Below are 19242 nucleotides of genomic sequence, written 5' to 3'. Positions count from 1 at the left end.
AAAATAACTCCATAAGTTGAATTCTGGAAGGAGGGTAGGGTGGGAAGGGGGAGGAAGGGGAGGAGAAGATATAAATATTTAATGAAATAAAGGACTTTCCAAGCATTCTTGCGTAAAAATACCAGAACTAAACAGAAAATTTGGTCATCAAACATAAGACTCAAAATAAGAATAAAAGATAAACATGAAAGAGAAATCATAACGGTCTTAATATGGTTAAACTGTTTATATTCCAAAAAAGAAAGAAGATATATATGTAACCCCTAAGAACTTTCTCATTATTAGGGCACTTAGAAGGAGGCCACATAGACAAAATGCATGGCTACCAGTCAATTATGCAGATATAAACTCAAAACAACATAATGGAGGGGTGATAAAGAGGGATGTATTGGGAGAGGGGGGAAGAGAGCAGAAGAATCCATCAATAAATTTTTTATAAGAAACACACTTGGAACAGAAAGATACAGATAGAATTAAAACAAGAGGCTAGAACAAAATCTATTGTTTCAGCTGAAGAAAAAAAAAGTAGGATCATAATATTTTGCTAAAAGGTACCATGAAGTAATAGTAATACTAAATATATATGCACCAAAACGTCTTAGCATCTAAATACTTAAAGGAAAAGTTAAATGAGTTATAGAAGGTAAAACTATACTAAGTAGATCTCAGTACTAGAATAGTCTAACCATAAAATAGTTAAGGAAATTAATAGGATTTTAGAAAAGTTAGATACTATAGACCTTTGGAGAAAAATGAATAGGAATAGTATAGTATATCTTTGCTCAGTTCTATGTGGCATCTTCACAGTAACTGACCACGTATTAGAGGATTAAAAACCTTAAAAACAAATAAAGAAAAGCTGAAACATTAAATGTACCCTTTTTAGACCATAACACAATAAAAAAATACACTCAATAATGTGAATAAGTTCCCCTTGATATTACAATAAAAAGCTTTGGAAGTATAGACAAAAAATTAATTGCAAGGTAAATAATCCAATGAGATATGACCAAAAGAGTACATATGGGAAATTTTATATTTCAAAATGCCCCTATCAATTAAAAAAAATGAATTGGGAATTCAACAATAAAAAACTCAGGGGAAAATTTTAATCCCCAATTAAACATCAAAATAGAAATCCTGAAAAATAGGGAAGATTTTTTAAAAGTAAAACCATTGAACTAACAAATAAAACCAGGAGATGGTTTTATGGGAAAAAATAATAAAATAAGATAAATCATTGGTTAATTTGATTTAAAAAAGAAAAAACGAAATTACCAATATAAAAAAGGTGAATGCCCCATCAATGAAGACAAAATTAGAACAATTGAGCTATTTTGCCCAATTATTTGCTAAGTGAAGTGAATAAATATTTACAAAAATATAAATTGCTCATAATAAAAGAGGAAATTGAATACTTAAATAATCCTATTTTAGGAAAAGAAATTGAGCAAGCAACAAATTAGCTCCCCAAGAAAAAATCCCCAAGACCAGATGGATTTACAAGTGAATTCTGCCAAGCATTTAAAGAACAATTAATTCCAATTAAATCACTTATTTGAAAAAATAGTAAAGAAGGAGTTCAACTAAATTCTTCTATGACACAAATACAGTCTTGACACTCAAACCAGGAAGAACAAAAACAGAGAAAGAAAACTATAGGCCAATTTCTCTAAACAATATTGATGTGGAAATTTTAAATAAAAAGCTAGCAAGATTACAGAAATATATCACAAAAGTTGTACATTATGGCCAGGTGGAATTTACCAGGAATGCAGAGCTGGTTCAATGTTTGAAAAACTTTTAGTATAACTATTTGTATCAATAACAAAAATAATAAAAATTATATGCTTATCTCAATAAGATGTAGAAAAGATATTTTGATAAAATGCAATATATTCCTATTTAAAACACTAGAAAACATAAGAATAAATGGAGCCTTTCTTAAAATAAGTAGTATTAATCTAAAACCAAGAGTATTATTTGTAATGAAGATGAGCTAGAAGGTTTATTTATTTTTTTTAAATAAAACCCTTACCTTCTGTCTTGGAGTCAATACTGTGTATTGGCTCCAAGGCAGAAGAGTGGTAAGGGTTAGGCAATGGGGGTCAAGTGACTTGCCCAGGGTCACACAGCTAGGAAGTGGCTAAGGCCAGATTTGAACCTAGGACCTCCCGTCTCTAGGACTGGCTCTTAATCCACTGAGCTACCCAGCTGCCCCCTAGAAGCTTTTCTAATAAGACCAGGGATAAAGCAAGGATATCTATCATCACCACTACTATTCAGTATTGTGCTAGAAATGCTAGCTATAGCAATAAAACGAGAAAAAAAGAAACTGAAGGAATTAAAAACAGGGTATGATGAAATAATGATAGTATATTTAGAGAACTCTAGAGAAACAACCATAAAACTAGATGAAATAATTTTAACAAAGTTGAAGGATAAAAACCCACATAACATCAACATTTCTAAATATTAACAACAAAGTCCAGCAGCAAGAGAATGAGAAAAACACCATTTATAAGTAACTACAAACCCAGGAACGACATGAACACAATTACAAAACACTTTTGACATAAATATAGTTTTAAACAACTGGAAAAATAATAATTACTTATGAATAGGCTAAACTAAAACAATAAAAATAATCCTATCCAAATTAACGTATTTATTCGGCACCATCCCGATCAAATATAAAAATAGATAGAGCTAGAAAGAATAGGGGGAAAAAGGAAGAACAAAAGGTAAAGAATATCAAGGGAATCAATAGGGAAAAAATGTGAAAGATAGCTTAACTGTACCAAACTTCAAACTACTTTGCAAAGTGGTGATCAACCTAGCAATGGCTAGAATTAAAATGGTTGTTTAGTAGAACAGATTAGGCACACAATATACAATACCAAATGATCATAGTAATCTAGTATTTTATCAACACAAGGATCCAAGTTTTGGGGACAGAAACTCACTATTTGACAAAAATTGGAAAGCAATTTGGCAGAAACTAGACCAGTATCTCACACCATATACACACCATAAGGTCAAAATGATTTAGAAGTAAAGGGTGATATAAGCAAATTAAAGGAGCATGAATATTTTGCCTGTCAGATTTATGGATAAGGGGAGAACTTATGATTAATAAGAGACAGAAAGGATGTAAAAAGGATACTTTTGATTACATTAAATCAAAAAAATTTTGCACAAACAAAACCAAAGCTGTGAAGATCAGAAGAGAAATAAGAAAATGGGAACAATTTTTTTCAGCAAGTTTCTTTGATAAATCATTTCTCAAAGATAAAATTTAGTCAAATTTATAAGAATATAAGTCATTCCCCAAATGATTGTCAAAGGATATGAACAAAAGAAGAAATCAGAGCTATCTAAAGTCATATATATGAAAGGTAAAAACCATGCGGAGCTGGCTGCAGCCCCTGCGGTTGTCCTGAGTTATCTGCAGGAGCAGAATCAACCCTACAGTGCCCAAGATATGTTTGGGAACCTGCAACAGGATCATGAGTTCGGCAAAGCAGCCATGGTGAAGGGCCTGGAGCAGCTGGCACAGCAGCGCAAAATTGAGAAGGTGTACGGCAAGCAGAAAATCTATTTTGCCGACCAGGATGCATTTGATACCCTGAGTGACACAGATCTCAAAAGGCCTTGATGATAAAATTCTGTCTCTCACTTCCAAAGTCCAAACTGTCCATGGAAGTTGAGCTGAAGAACTAACTAGCTCCCTGACTACACCAGAAATCCGTAAGGAAATTGAAGAGTTAAAAAAAGGATGTGCCAGTTACACAGAAATGCTGAGTAAAATCAAAGTAGCTACCAAACATGTGACTCCAAAAGAAAAAGAAAAGGTGTATCAGGAGAGGTAGAAATACCACAGAGAATAGAGGAAGCGGAAGAGGATGGCAACTGAACCGTTTGATGCAATCCTAGAGGGTTACCCTAAGAGTAAGAAGCAATTTTTTGAAGAAGTTGAAATAGAGATGGATAAAGATCACATCACCCTTCCAGATCCCTGAGGTACCTCTCCACATAACACTGGAGAAGCAGAGGAGCTTCCCCAACTCATGGTACTGGTTTTGTTTTTGGCACTTCCAGGAGTCCTTTTGGCTAGAGGAGGAAAGGGACTAGACTAGTACCGAGGAATCATCAGTTTAGTGGATTTGACTTAATTGAGAACAAATTTGGACTTAATCATTTAGCAAAATTTATTGCAATTACAATTTGATATAAAAATATTTAGTTTCCATAGGATGGTAGAATCTTCCATATCTAAGTCTGAAAAAAAAAACTATGGTTCTCTATATCTGAGATAGCAGTTTCTCCACTTTCTCCCCTGGCTCATTTTTGATAGAAATCTTGATGGTAAGTAAAAAGTAAACAGAAGAATGGAGATGATCCCTAATCAACTTTGTATGAAAAGAGGGCAAGTGGGACTGAAGTACCACAAAACCTGGCTGATTAAAAAAAAAGTTTTTAAATACAATTTTAAGCTTTAAAAAAATTCCATTGAAATAAATGTCATAAATTAAAAAGTCATATAAAATGCTCTAAATCACTACTGAGAAATGCAATTTAAAACAATTCTGAGATATCACTTCACATCTATCAGTTTGGATAAAAGGAAAATGACAAATGTTGGAATGCATGTGGAGAAATTTGGGATATTAATGCACTTTTGGTAGAATTGCAAACTGACACAATTATTCTGGAGAGCAATTTTGAACTATGTCCAAAAGGTTATATAAGACTATGTATCTCTTTTGACCCAGCAAAATTGCTACTAGGTCTGCATCCCTAAAAGATCAAAGAAAAAGGAAAATACACAAAAATATTTATAGCAGGGTTGTGTTGTGTGTGTGTGTGTGTGTGTGTGTGTGTGTGTGTAGACAAAGAATTGGAAATTGAAGGGATGCTCATCAATTAAGAAATAGCAAGACAAGTTGTGGTATATGACCATGATGGAATACTATTGTGCCATAAGAAATGATGAGCAAGATGAAAAACCTGAAAAGACTAAATGAAGTGATAAAAAGTGAAATGCATAGAACCAGAAGAACCTTGTACAAAGAAATAGCAATTCTGTATGATAATCAACTATGAATAATTTAATTTTTCTTAGCAATAGAGATCCAAAATAATTTCAAAGGACTTATGATAAAAAAATATGCCATCCACTTTCAGAAAAAGAAATAATGGCATCTGCATACAAATTAAAACATACTTTTTCACTTTACCATTTTTTTTATGTCCTGAGTTTTCTTTTTGCAACATGACTAAAATGAAGATATGTTTTGCATCACTGCACAAGTATAGTTTAGAAATTAAATTGTGTGATTGTGCTCAAAGGAATAATAAAGTGGAGGAATTCCATGGGAACTGGAATGACCTCCAGAAGTTGATGCAGAGCAAAAGGAGCAGAACCAGGAGAACATTGTACACAGAGATTGTACGCTGTGGCACAATCAAACGTAATGGAATTCTCCATTAGTGGCAATGTAGTGATCCTGAACAACTTGGAGGAATCTACAAGAAAAAACATTATCCACATTCAGAGGGCAGTCTGTGGGAGGAGAAACACAGAGGAAAAACAACTTCTTGAATACATGGATCAAGGGGATATAGCTGGGGATGTAGACTCTAAATGAACATCCTAATGCAATCACCAACAACACGGAAATGGGTTCTGATCAAGGACACATGTAATATCCAATGAAATTGTGCAATAGCTGCGGGAAGGTGAGGGGGAGAAGAGGGAGGGAAATAATGGGATTCTTGTAACCAAGGAAAAATGTTCTAAATAGACTATATAAACTAATTCAAAAATGAATAAATAAACGAAAATTTAAAAAGGAAATGAAGAGATTAAAAAGAAAAAAAAAGAAGTGGAAGAGACCTCAGAGGTTAACCCTCGTTTTACAGTTGAAAAAAAAAAAGAAATTAAATTGTGTGGCTTCTTAAGGTACGGGGAGGAAAGAGTGAATTTGGAATTCAACAGTTGAAAAGACATTAAAATTTTGTTTACATGTAACTGAGAAAAATAAAAATTAAATATTAAAAAAGGCAAATTGGAAGAAAACTGAAATTTTTATGTCAGATTGGTAGATCTGTAGGAAAACCTTTATAATCCAACAAGAGAGAGAGGATTACAGGAAGTAAAATCAATTAATTTTGATTACATGGATTGTTAATTTTAATTTTTCATTGTTCACATTTCCTTCTACAAAAAGATTAATTTGGAAAAATGTTTTACATGATGTACATGTAAAATCGGTATCAGATTGTTTACCATCTCAGCACAGGGGGAAGAAATTTAAAGACTCAAAATTCTTTTTAAAAATCTTGAAAACTATTTTTACATGTAATTGGAAAAATAAAATAAAATAATTTAAATAAATTAATTAATCTAATTTAAAAACAGAAAGACTTAGGTCCTTTAATCAATACAACAATACAAGACAATTTCCAAAGGATTCAAGATGAAAAATTTTGTAAACCTACAGAGAACTGATAAACTCTGAGTATATACTGTTATATACTTTTTTTCACTTACTTTTTCTTTCTTTCTTTCTTTTTGCAACATGGCTAGTAAGGAAATATGTTTTGTATTACTTCTCATGTATAATTAATATCACATTGTTTGACTTCTCAGTGGATGGGAGAGGGGCTGGAAGGACAATAATTTAGAACTAAGAATTTTTTAAAACGAATGCTAAAATACAGTACAGTTCTTTTTAAAGAGAGGGAAGGAGTAGACTAGTAGGGGTGAAAGTGGCACATGCAAATAAGGCTTCAACTATTTGATGGCTGGAAAATCTGTTTTTTTATTTGGCTATAGAAGACAGAACCAAGAGTAATGGATATTAGTTGCAAAGAGGCAAACCCCCTGATAGCAATACCAGAGGGACCAGCTGCATCTTGTGAGATGTTGAGTTCCTACAAGATCAGCAGAGTGTGATGACTACTTCTTGTCTAGGATATCATAGAGGGAAATTATGGTACAATTATGAGCTGGGCTAGATAACCCCTGAGACGCTTTCATCTCTGAAATTCTGATAGGAAAAATTCAGAAGAATTGGGAGGAGGCCCTAAGAGAGTAAAAATCATTTCCTATGCTAATGAAATTATATGTTCAGTCCCTAACCCTATATTTTGCAGGTGCTTTTTTAATATGGGCATACTGTCTCTGCTGATAGAATAATACTGTTATCTAACATTTATATTATGCTTACTATGTGCCTGGCACTGTGCAGAGTGCTTTACAATTATTATCTCATTTAATCCTCACAACAACCCTGGAAGATAGGTACTATTAATTATCCCCATTAAAAAAATTTTTTTTAATTTTTAAAATTTTGATTTAGTCAATTTAGAACACTTTTCCTTGGTTACAAGAGTCATGTTATTTCCCTCACTTTCCTCCCACCCTCTTCTATAGCAGATGCACCATTTCACTGGGTTTTATATGTGTCTTTGATCAAAATCTATTTCCATATTCTTAATGTTTGCACTAGGGTGATCACTTAGAATCTATATCCCCATTGACCCATGTGATCAAGCAGTTGTTTTACTTCTGTGTTTCTGCTCCCACAGTTCTACACAGCTAGTAATCATAACCTTGAATGTGAATGGAATGAACTCACCCATAAAACGCAAGCGAATAGCAGAGTGGATTAGAATCCAAAACCCTACCACATGCTGTTTGCAAGAAACACATGAGGAAGATAAATATGCATAGGGTGAAAGTAAGAGGATGGAGCCAAATCTATTGGGCTTCAACTGATAAAAAGAAGGCAGGAGTCGCAATCATGGTATCTGACAAAGCAAAAATAAAAATAAATCTAGTTAAAAGAGATAAGGAATGTAATTACATTCTGATAAAAAGCAGTATAGACAATGAGGAAATATCAGTACTCGACATATATGCACCAAATGGCATAGCATCCAAATTTCTATTTAAAAATTTTTTTATTGAATTAAATGATTTGGAATATTTTTCCATGGTTACAAGACTAATGTTCTTTCCCTCCCCTCACCCCACTCCCTTCCTATATCTGATGCACAACTCCACTGGGTTTAACATGTGTCACTGATCAAGTCCCATTTCCATATTATTGATATTTGCATTAGGGTGACGGTTTAGAGTCTACATCCCCAATTATATCCCCACCAACCAATGTGATCAAGCAGTTGTTTTTCTTCTGTGTTTCTGCTCCCACAGTTCTTTCTCTGGATGTGGATAGTGTTCCTTCTCATAATAAGTCCCTCCTAATTGTTCTCGATCATTGCATATCTGCTAGTAGAGAAATCCATTATATTTGATTTGTAACACAGTTTATCAGTCTCTGGGTACAATGTTCTCCTGGTTCTGCTCCTTTCACTCTGCATCAGTTTCTGGAGGTCGTTCCAGTTCACATGGAATTCCTCCAGTTCATTATTCCTTTGAGCACAATAGTATTTCATCACCAACATATACCACAATTTGTTCAGCCATTCCCCAGTTGGAGGGCATTCCCCTCATTACCCAATTTTTTACCACTACAAAGAGCACAGCTATGAATATTCTTTTACAAGTGTTTTTCCTCCTTATCTTTTTGGGGTATAAACCCGGTAGTGGTATGACTGGATCAAAGGGCAGAAAGATTTTTAGCACCCTTTGGACATAGTTCCAAATTGCCCTCAAGATTGGTTGGATCAATTCACAACTCCACCAGCAATGCATTAATGTCCCGACTTTGCCACATCCCCTCCAGCATTCATTACTTTCCTTTGCAATCATGTTAGCCAATCTGCTCGGTGTGAGGTGATACCTCAGAGTTGTTTGGATTTGCATTTCTCTGATTATAAGAGATTTAGAACATTTTTTCATGTGCTTATTAATAGTTTTGATTGCTTTATCTGAAAATTGCCTATTCATATCCCTTGCCCATTTATCAATTGGGGAATGGCTGGATTTTTTTGTACAGTTGATTTAGCTCTTTATAAATTTAAGTAATTAGACCTTTATCAGAGGTATTTGTTATGAACATTTTTTTCCAATTTGCTGACTCCCTTATTTTGGTTGCATTGGTTTTGTTTGAACAAAAGCTTTTTAATTTAATGCAATCAAAATTATTTATTTTACATTTTATAGTTTTTTTCAACTCTTGCTTGGTCTTAAAATATTTCCTTTCCCAAAGATCTGACAAGTATACTATTCTGTGTTCACCTAATTTACTTATAGTTTCCTTCTTTATATTCAAGTCATTCACCCATTCTGAATTTATATTGGTGTAGGGTGTGATATGTTGATCCAAACCCAATTTCTCCCATATTGTCTTCCAGTTTTCGTAGCAGTTTTTGTCAAATAGTGGGTTTTTGTCCCAAAAGCTGGGATCTTTGGGTTTATCATAGATTGTCTTGCTGAGTTCACTTACCCCAAGTCTATTCCACTGATCCTCCCTTCTGTCTCTTAGCCCATACTATATTGTTTTGATGAGCACTGCTTTATAGTATAATTTGAGATCTTGCCACCTTCCTTCACATTTTTTTTTCATTATTTCCCTGGATATCATTGATCTTTTGTTCTTCCAAATGAACTTTGTTATGGATTTTCCTAATTCAGTAAAAAAAGTTTCTTGGTAGTTCAATGTGTATGGAACTAAATAAATACATAAGTTTGGGTAGGATTGTCATTTTTATTATGTTAGCTTGTCCAACCCATTAGCAATTAATGTCTTTCCAATTATTTTTTCTTTTCTTTTTTCTTTTCTTTTCTTTTTTAACACTATTTTATTTGGTCATTTCCAAACACAAAGATCATTTTCTTTTCTCCTCCCCCCCCCCCCCCATAGCCGATGCACGATTCCACTGGGTATCACATGTGTTCTTGATTTGAACCCATTTCCCTGTTGTTGGTATTTGCATTAGAGTGTTCATTTAGAGTCTCTCCTCAGTCATATCCCCTCCACCCCTGTAGTCAAGCAGTTGCTTTTCATCGGTGTTTTTACTCCCACAGTTTATCCTCCGCTTGTGGATAGTGTTTTTTAGATCCCTGCAGATTGTTCAGGGACACTGCATTGACACTAATGGAGAAGCCCATTACCTTCGATTGTACCACAGTGTATCAGTCTCTGTGTACAATGTTTTCCTGGTTCTGCTCCTTTCGCTCTGCATCACTTCCTGAAGGTTGTTCCAGTCTCCATGAAATTCCTCCACTTTATTATTCCTTTTAGCTCTTTCCAATTATTTAGATCTAGTTTTAATTGTGTGGAAAGTGTTTTGTAATTGTGTGTATATAGTTCCTATGTTTGTCTTGGCAGATAGATTCCTAAGTATTTTATATTGTCTAGGGTGATTTTAAATGGAATTTCTCTAGTTCTTGCTGCTGAGGTGTGTTATATATTATATATTATTATATTGAAATACTGATGACTTATGTGGGTTTATTATGTATCCTGCAACTTTGCTAAAGTTGTTGATTATTTCCAATAGCTTTTTAGTTAATTCTCTAGGATTCTTTAAGTAGACCATCATATCATCCTCAAAGAGTGATAGTTTGGTCTCCTCATTGCCTATTTTAATAACTTTAATTTCTTTCTCTTCTCCAATTGCTACAGCTAGTGTTTTTAGTACAATGTTAAATAATAGAGGTGATAATGGGCATCCTTGTTCCATTCCTGATCTTATTGGGAATGCTTCTAATTTATCCCCATTGCAGATGATGCTTGCTGATGGTTTTAGATACATACTGTTTATTATTTTTAGGAAAGGCCCTTCTATTTCTAAACTTTCTAGTGTTTTCAATAAAAATGAGTTTATTTTGTCAAAGGCTTTTTCTGCATCTATTGAGATAATCATGTGATTTTTGTTCTTTGCTTGTTGATATGGTCAATTATGTGGATGATTTTCCTAATTTTGAACCATCCTTGCATTCCTGGTATAAATCCCACCTGATCATAATGAATAACCCTTGTGATCAATTCCTGGAGTCTTTTTGCTAGTATTCTATTTAAGATTTTTGCATCTATGTTCATTAAGGAGATTGGTCTATAGTATTATTGTTCTGTTTTTGACCTTCCTGTCTTTGGAATCAGTACTATATTTGTGTCATAAAAGGAATTTGGTAGAACTCCTTCTTTGCTTATTATGTCAAATAGTTTGTATATTATTATGATTAGCTGTTCTTTGAATGTTTGATAGAATTCACTGGTGAATCCATCAGGCCCTGGAGATTTTTTCTTAGGGAGTTCTTTGATGGCTTGTTCAATTTCTTTTTCTGGCATGGGATTATTTAAGTATTCTATTTCTTCTTCTGTTAATCTAGACAATTTATATTTTTGTAAATATTCATCCATATCACCTAGATTGCAATATTTGTTGCCATATAATTGGGCAAAATAGTTTTTAATGATTGCCTTAATTTCCTATTAATTAGAGGTGAGGTCTCCCTTTTTCATCTTTGAAACTGTTGATTTGGTTTTCTTCTTTCCTTTTTTAAATGAAATTGACTAGTACTTTGTCTATTTTATTTTTTTCAAAATACCAGCTTCTACTCTTATTTATTAATTAAATGGTTCTTTCACTTTCAATATTATTAATTTCTCCTTTAATTTTTAGGATCTCTAATTTAGTTTTCAACTGGGGGTTTTTAATTAGGTCATTTTCAAGTTTTTTGATTTGCATGTCCAATTCATTGATCTCTGCCCTCCCTAATTTGATAATATATGAACTCAAGGATATAAATTTCCCCCTAAGTACTGCTTTGATTGCATCCCATAGACTTTGTAAGGACATCTCATCATTGTCATTTTCTTCATTTCCCCAAGAGGGAAGGGGACCTAGCAGTACCAGATCTTAAACTGTACTATAAAGCAATGATCATCAAAACCATATGGTATGGACTAAGAGACAGAAGGGAGGATCAGTGGAATAGACTTGGGGTAAGTGACCTCAGTAAGACAGTCTATGATAAACCCAGAGATCCCAGGTTTGATAAAAACTGCTGGGAAAATTGGAAAACAGTATGAGAGAGATTAGGTTTAGATCAACACCTCATACTCTACACCTCTGAATAGGTAAATGACCTGAACACAAAGAAGGAAACAATGAGTAAACTATGTGAACACATAATAACACATAATAGTATACTTGTCAGATCTTTGGGAAAGGAAAGATTTTAAGACCAAGCAAGAATTGAAAAAACTACAAAAATGTAAAATAAATAATTTTGATTACATTAAATTAAAAGGTTTTTGTACAAACAAAACCAATTCAAACAAAATTAGAAGGGAACTAACAAATCGGGAAACAATCTTTAGAACAAAAACCTCTGACAAAGGTCTAATCACTCAAATGTATAAGGAACTAAATCAATTATACAAAAAATCCAGCCATTCCCCAATCAATAAATGGGCAAGGAATATGAAAAGGCAATTTTCAGATAAAGAAATCAAAACTATTAATAAGCACATGAAAAAATGTTCTAAATCTCTTATAATCAGAGAAATGCAAATCCAAACAACTCTGAGGTATCACCTCACACCCAGCAGATTGGCTAACATGACAGCAAAGGAGAGTAATGAATGTTGGAGGGGATGTGGCAAAATTGGGACATTAATGCATTGCTGGTGGAGTTGTGAACTGATTCAACCATTCTGGAAGGAAATTTGGAACTATGCCCAATGGGCACTAAAAGACTGCCTGACCTTTGATCCAGCCATAGCACTGCTGGATTTGTACCCCCAAAGAGATAATATTGGAGAAGACTTGTACAAGAATATTCATAGCTGTGCTCTTTGTCATGGCAAAAATACTGGAAAATGTGGGGATGTCCTCCAATTGGGGAATGGCTGAACAAATTGTGGTATCTGATGAGAATGGAATACTATTGTGCTCAAAGGAATGATGAACTGGAAGAAATCCACGTGGACTGGAATGACCTCCAGGAATTGATGCAGAGTAAAAGGAGCAGAACCAGGAGAACATTGTACCCAGAGACTGATACAGTGTGGCACAATCAAATGTAATGGACTTCTCTAATAGCAGAAATGCTATGATTGAGAACAATTCGGAAGGACTTATTATGAGAAAGAACACTATCCACATCCAGAGAAAGAACTGTGGGAGCAGAAACACAGAAGAAAAACAACTGCTTGATCACATTGGTTGGTGGGGATATGATTGGGGATATAGACTCTAAATGATCACCCTAGTACAAATATCAATAATATGGAAATGGGACTTGATCAGTGACACATGTTAAACCCAGTGGATTTGTGCATCAGATATGGGAAGGAGGTGGGGTGAGGGGAGGTAAAGAACATTAGTCTTGTAACCATGGAAAAATATTCTAAATCATTTAATTCAATAAAATTTTTTAAAAAATTGAAATTTAGATGCTATACCATTTGGTGCATACATGTTGAGTACTGATATTTCCTTGTTGTCTATACTACCTTTTATCAGAATGTAATTACATTCTCTATCTCTTTTAATCAGATCTATTTTTACTTTGGCTTTTTCAGATATCACGATTGCAACTCCTGCCTTCTTTTTCTCAGTTGAGACCCAATAGATTTTATTCCAACCTTTAATTCTAACCCTGTGAGTGTCTACCCACCTCATGTGTGTTTCTTGTACACAATAAATGGTAGGATTTTGGTTTCTAATCCACTCTACTATTTGCTTTCGTTTTATAGGTGAGTTTATTCCATTCATGTTCAAAGTTATAATTGTCAGTTGTGTATTCCCCAACATTTTGATATCCTCTCCTAGTTTGGCCCTTTCTTCTTCACTATATCCTTTTAAACCAGTGGTTTGCTTTTAATCAGTCCCCCTAATCCCCACCCATATTATGCTTCCCCCTTTCTGCCCTCTCCCTTTTTGTTCCCTTATTTTTTTAGGGTCTGTTAGGGGTCCCTACCCCTTCTTTCCCCCTCCATTTTTGTAGCACTCCCCACCTTAGTTTATCTCTTCTCACTTTCCCCGTAGGGTAAGATAGAATTCAATATCCCACTAGATCTAGATGCTCTTACCTCTCAGAACTGATTTCACTGAGAGTAAAGTATTACCAATTAGCACTCTCTTCCTCTCCTTCTTATAATAGTATTCTTCCCCTCCCCTTCCCATGTGCCTCTTTGTGTGATATCCTATTTATCTTATTCCTTCAAGTTTCTCTTGGTGCCATCTTCTATTCCCCCCTCCCTTTTTCTTTTTTTGCATATCATCTTATACCACTTATTACCTCAATCTCTACCTGTGAATGATGCTTCTGATTACTATAATAGTGAATATAATTTTGAGAATTACAAATAACATTTTCCATATATTAATATAAACAATTTGATCTTATTGAAGCCCTTAAAGAAGAAATTGTAAATTAAAATAATTTTTTCCCCTTTTCCCTATCTTTCTTATTTACCTTTTCATGTTTCTCTTGATTTTTGTGTTTGGATAGCAAACTTTCCACTTAGTTCTGGTCTTTTCTTTACAAATACTTGGGAATCTTCCATTTTGTTGAATGCTCATATTTCCCACCCTGGAAGTATATAGTCAGTGTTGATGGGTAGGTGATCCTTGGTCAAAGACCCAATTTTCTTGCCTTTCTAAATATTATATACCAAGGCTTGTGGTCCTTTAGTGTGGAAGTTGCCATATCTTGTGTAATCCTGATTGGTACTCCTTGATATCTGAATTGTCACTTTTTGGTTTCTTGTAAAATTTCCCCTTAACTTGGAAGCTTTTGAATTCTGTAATTACATTCCTGGGGGTTGTCTTTTGAGGATTTAGTGTAGCGGGTGATCTATGGACTCTTTCAATGTCTATTTTGTCCTCTTGTTGCAGAAACCTCAGGGCAGTTTTCTTGGATAATTTCTTGTAGTATGGTGTCCAGGTTTCTGTTTGTTTCCAGGTTTTCAGGTAGGCCTATGATTCTAAAATTGTTTCTTTGAGACCAGTTTTCCTGATCTATCATCTTGTGAGGGAGGTGTTTTATGTTTTCTTCTATTTTGTCAGTCTTTTGACTTTGATTTATTGGCTTCCAATTGCCTAATTCTGGTCTTTAAGGAATGGTTTTCCGCTATAATCTTTTGATTTCCCTTTTTGGTTTGGTCTATCCTGCTTTCCGTGGCTTCCAGCTGTTTCTCCAATTGGGAGTTCCTGTCCTTTAAACTGTTTTCTTTTTGAACCATTTACCACTTTTCTTGCCAAAATCCTTCCATCTTTCTGAGAAGCTCTTATTTAAATTCTTCAAGAGCTTGTGGCCAATTTCCAATTTTTTTGGGGGGGGAAAGCTTGGGTGCATTTATTTATATGTCCTCCCCTGCTAAGCAGGGTCAATGCCTTCTTGTTTTTCTTCATGCTGAGAAGTTGCTTTTCCTAGGCATTGTTTCCCATCACTATGGTGGCTTTTCCTTCCCTTTCCAGTCAGAAGTCTGAGTGAGGAGGGCAGGCTCTCTGTGTATGGAGCTAAGGAGCATAGTTTTGCCTGAGGCCACTTCTCAAGTCTCTGCAGTTTCTACTGTTTACTACCCTTCTTTGTGCTATCATCAAACAGGCACCCAAGCTCTGTGCTCTTTAGTCTGCTGGGGTCTCAGGTTTGGCTGCTCTCAGGGGTAGGTCTTTGGTGGTTTTAGTCAGCTTCCAAGGACCCAGAGGTGCCCCTCACTTGCTCTAAAGGTGCCCCTCACTCACTCACTGATTCTAGCGCACTGGCTTCGTAGGTGGGGTGGGGGAAGGTTGATCAGCTTGTGTTTTAGTCGAAGCTATTTCACCCCCTTATACTGTGGAAATGCCCAAATCCCACATACCTTCAATGTTGTACGCTACTGTAGAGTCCCTCCATTCATTCATAGGAATTTGGTTTTTTTGTCCTTTAGAGGTGGTCTATATTGGTAGATGGTGAGGAGAGATAGTCCTGGGTCTACACTGCTACCATGTTTACCCGGAAGTCCTAATTATCCCCATTTTAGAGGTGAGTAGAACAGGGTAAAGTACCTTACCCAGGGACACAGATAAGTGTCAGAGGCTGAATTTAAAATCAGGTCCTCCTGACATAGTACAGGTGATCTGTGCACTGTGGAGTTACCTGGCTTCCATACGAGGATGAGAGCTCCTTGACAGAAAGGTCTACTTTTGCATTTGTATCTCAGTGGCCAGGGAAGTGGCACACAAGAGGAACATAAGTAAGAAGGGCTGATTGATTTTCTCCAAGTTGGTCAAGTTTGGTTGGGATTACCCAGAATTCAGCTTCTGCCTTTTGTTCTTTTCATTTATAATGTTGCAGGCATTGTGTGCATCATTTATTTGAATCTGTATCAGTTCATTTAAGATGTTTCAGGCTTTTCTTCCATGATTCTTCATACTTGAAACTCTGTCTTCTTGCAAAAGAGCTTCTACAACTTTCTCTTGGTTTTTCTAGCCCTGAGAGCCTTCCTCCTCTCCCTAAACTATTTTATATTCACTTTGCATCAATATGTGGTCTCTTCTACAAGGATGTCAGTTACCTGGGGGAAACTGGGTTCCTGAGTGAATTGAGAGCCAGGCCCAGAGAAGGGAGGTCCTGGGTTCAAAACTATACTCAAGACATTTCCTAACTGTGTGACCCTGGGAAAGTCACTTAACCCCTATTGACTAGCCCTTACTACTCCTCTGCCTTGGAACTAATTAAGAGTCTTAACTCTAAGACAGAAGGTAAGGGTTAAAAAAAAAAAGGAAGTCAGTTACCTGAGGGTAGGAAGTGTTTTAACACAATGCCCAACCAGGCAAATGTATAATAAATGCTTCTTGATTCATTGTTTCTTGCAGTATAGTAATATTCCATGACATTCCAGGGCCACAATTTATGTGCCCTGATCAGGAAGTTATCTATTGGGTTTCTAATTCTTTGGTACTATGAAAAGTGAAAAAGCAAGGATTTTCAAAGATATTTATCAAGTTTTCAGTACCAGAATGAGACTGTATTTTGAATCCTTCCTTTCTCTACTCCCTACCTCCTTTTCCTGTATATTGCTATGGACCCTGTAAAATGAGCTTTTTATTTCCTATTAGTTGGACTCTTCTGTTTCAGATTATCTCAGGAATATAGGATTTCTTCAACCTTTTAACATTTTTCGCCCCAGAGTATCCTTTCTTTTTTTGGCTTTCACTGAGGATAAATTTGTCCTTTTGGAAATACACAAAACTACATTTTCTATTGGTAGATTTCACTGCTGTATTTCAACTTGATTTTTCATATCCTTTGCTTTCTAGCAAAAGAAACGACCTTTTAAACATTTTGAACTAGATGTCTCAAAGACATCTCAAATTGAACATGTTCTCCAAACACATCTTAACCCTTAACCTCCTCACCCCTCACCCTTCTAAACTTTCCTATTAATGTTAAAAGTACCAGCATCCTCCTAGTCACACAGGCCTGTAACAATGGTGTCCTCCTCAACTCCTTGCTTTCACTTACTCTACATACCAATCAGTTACAAATCTTGTCATCTAAACTTCCACTTCTTTCCTATATCTCTCAGAGAGAGAGAGAGAGAGAGAGAGAGAGAGAGAGAGAGAGAGAGAGAGAGAGAGAGAGAGAGAGAGAGAGAGAGAGAACGAACAAAGGGATAGCTGCCCCGGCCTGGTCTGAATCAGGCAGAAGTTCAGAGGTCTTAGCTGAGGTGTCTTTCCAGAGGCTAGTGACTCTAGAAAGCCAAGGGAAAGGGAGTCCCAATAGATTAGCCTCTCCAGAGGCTGGTGTCTCCAGAAAAGCCAAGGAAAGGGGAGTCAGCCTTATAACTCACCAAGTGATTATCTAAGGGAAGAAGTCTGAGGTTCCACAGCCAGGGCCCTCTCATAGGAAGTGATGTGAATATAATGGCAGTTCTTTACATCACTTCTTGTGTCTTATATGTACCAATGGCGGCTTAAACTTGGCTTTGAACGGCACAGAGGGTTAGCCAGTTGTTTCTGATTTGTCACTTGCCAGCACATGCGGGTCATAGACCTTCCTCCCCCACACTTAATCCTTAAGTGGGGGTGTATACATTCCTGGCTGTTAAAATTCTAAAGACTAAGAAAGGTAGAGTAAATCTAAAATTCATACCATTCAAATAGTAAGAACTCTAGTTCAGATTTTCATCCCCTCTACTGCAACAGCCTTTTAACTGTTCACTACCTCAAGACACTTACTATTCCATTATTGTGCTAAAAATGAACTGGAGGAATTCCATGTGAACTTGAACAACCTCCAGGAATTGATGCAGATTGAAAGGAGCAGGACCAGGAGAACTTTATACAGAGAGATGTATACACTGTGGCACAACTGAATGTCATGGACTTCTCTACTAGCAGCAATGTGATGACTCAGGACAATCCAGAGGAACTTAGGAGAAAGAATACTATCCACATCCAGAGAAAGAACTGTGGAACCAGAAATGCATTAGAAAAATATATGATTAACCACATAGTATGATAGGAATGTGATTAGGGTTTTGATATTAAAAGATCACTCTATTGCAAATATGAATAACACGGAAATAGGTTTTGAACAATGATACATGTATAACTCAGTGGAATTGCTTTTCAGCTTTGGGGGGGGGGAGGAGAAAATGGGGGAGAGGGTCATGAATCATGTCAGCATGGAAAAATATTCTTAAAAAAAGGACACTTACTATTTCAACCTATCCTGCATTCCTTGCCAAGGTGATTTTTCTAGAGTATAGGTTGTATTATGTCACCCTCCTTTTCCATAAACTTCAGTGGTTCCTAGTTACCTCCAGAATCAAATAAGAATTCCTGTTTGGCATCTAAAGTTCTTCATCACTGGGAACCTTCTTACCTTTCTACTCTTCTTATATTGATTTGCCCCCTCCAATCCACTCAAGAATGTCATCAATTCAATCTCCTACCTGTATGCCCTTTTGTATTGCCTGGGTAGCTCCCAGGCCCAGAATATTTTTGTCCCTTACCCTTGCCTCTCAGTTTTCTCTGGATCCCTTTATGACTTAGCTCAAAACTAATTTTCTAAAGAAGACCTTTCCCAGTTGTCCTCTCCACCATTGCTACCATTCCCAGCTACTACTGTTTCCCTCTATAAGATTATTTCTCACCAATTCTGTATATATTTTGGATGTAGCTCATTATTTACATGTCAGCTCCTCCATCTGGAAAACAAGCTCCTTGGCAGGCAGAACCAAAATGGTAGAGGACAAGCAGCAACTCAACTGAACTCTTCCCAAATTACCCACCAAACATGTTCAAAATAACAGACCCAATCAT

The 19242-nt window shown here is 35.7% G+C and overlaps 1 protein-coding gene and 1 pseudogene across 4 annotated transcripts in view; one reads left to right on the top strand and one right to left on the bottom strand.

Moving 5' to 3' along the window:
* POC1A (POC1 centriolar protein A) overlaps positions 1 to 19242 on the bottom strand; it is a 197258-nt gene that overhangs the window by 44975 nt on the left and 133041 nt on the right. The window lies entirely within an intron of this gene.
* Positions 3392 to 4022, top strand: LOC103101563 (homologous-pairing protein 2 homolog; annotated as a pseudogene).

The sequence above is a fragment of the Monodelphis domestica genome, chromosome 7, assembly GCF_027887165.1.
Source record: "Monodelphis domestica isolate mMonDom1 chromosome 7, mMonDom1.pri, whole genome shotgun sequence".
In the NCBI taxonomy this organism is placed as follows: Eukaryota; Metazoa; Chordata; class Mammalia; order Didelphimorphia; family Didelphidae; genus Monodelphis; species Monodelphis domestica.
Note: the sequence above shows the minus strand (reverse complement) of the source record. Positions and strands in the feature narration are given on the sequence as shown.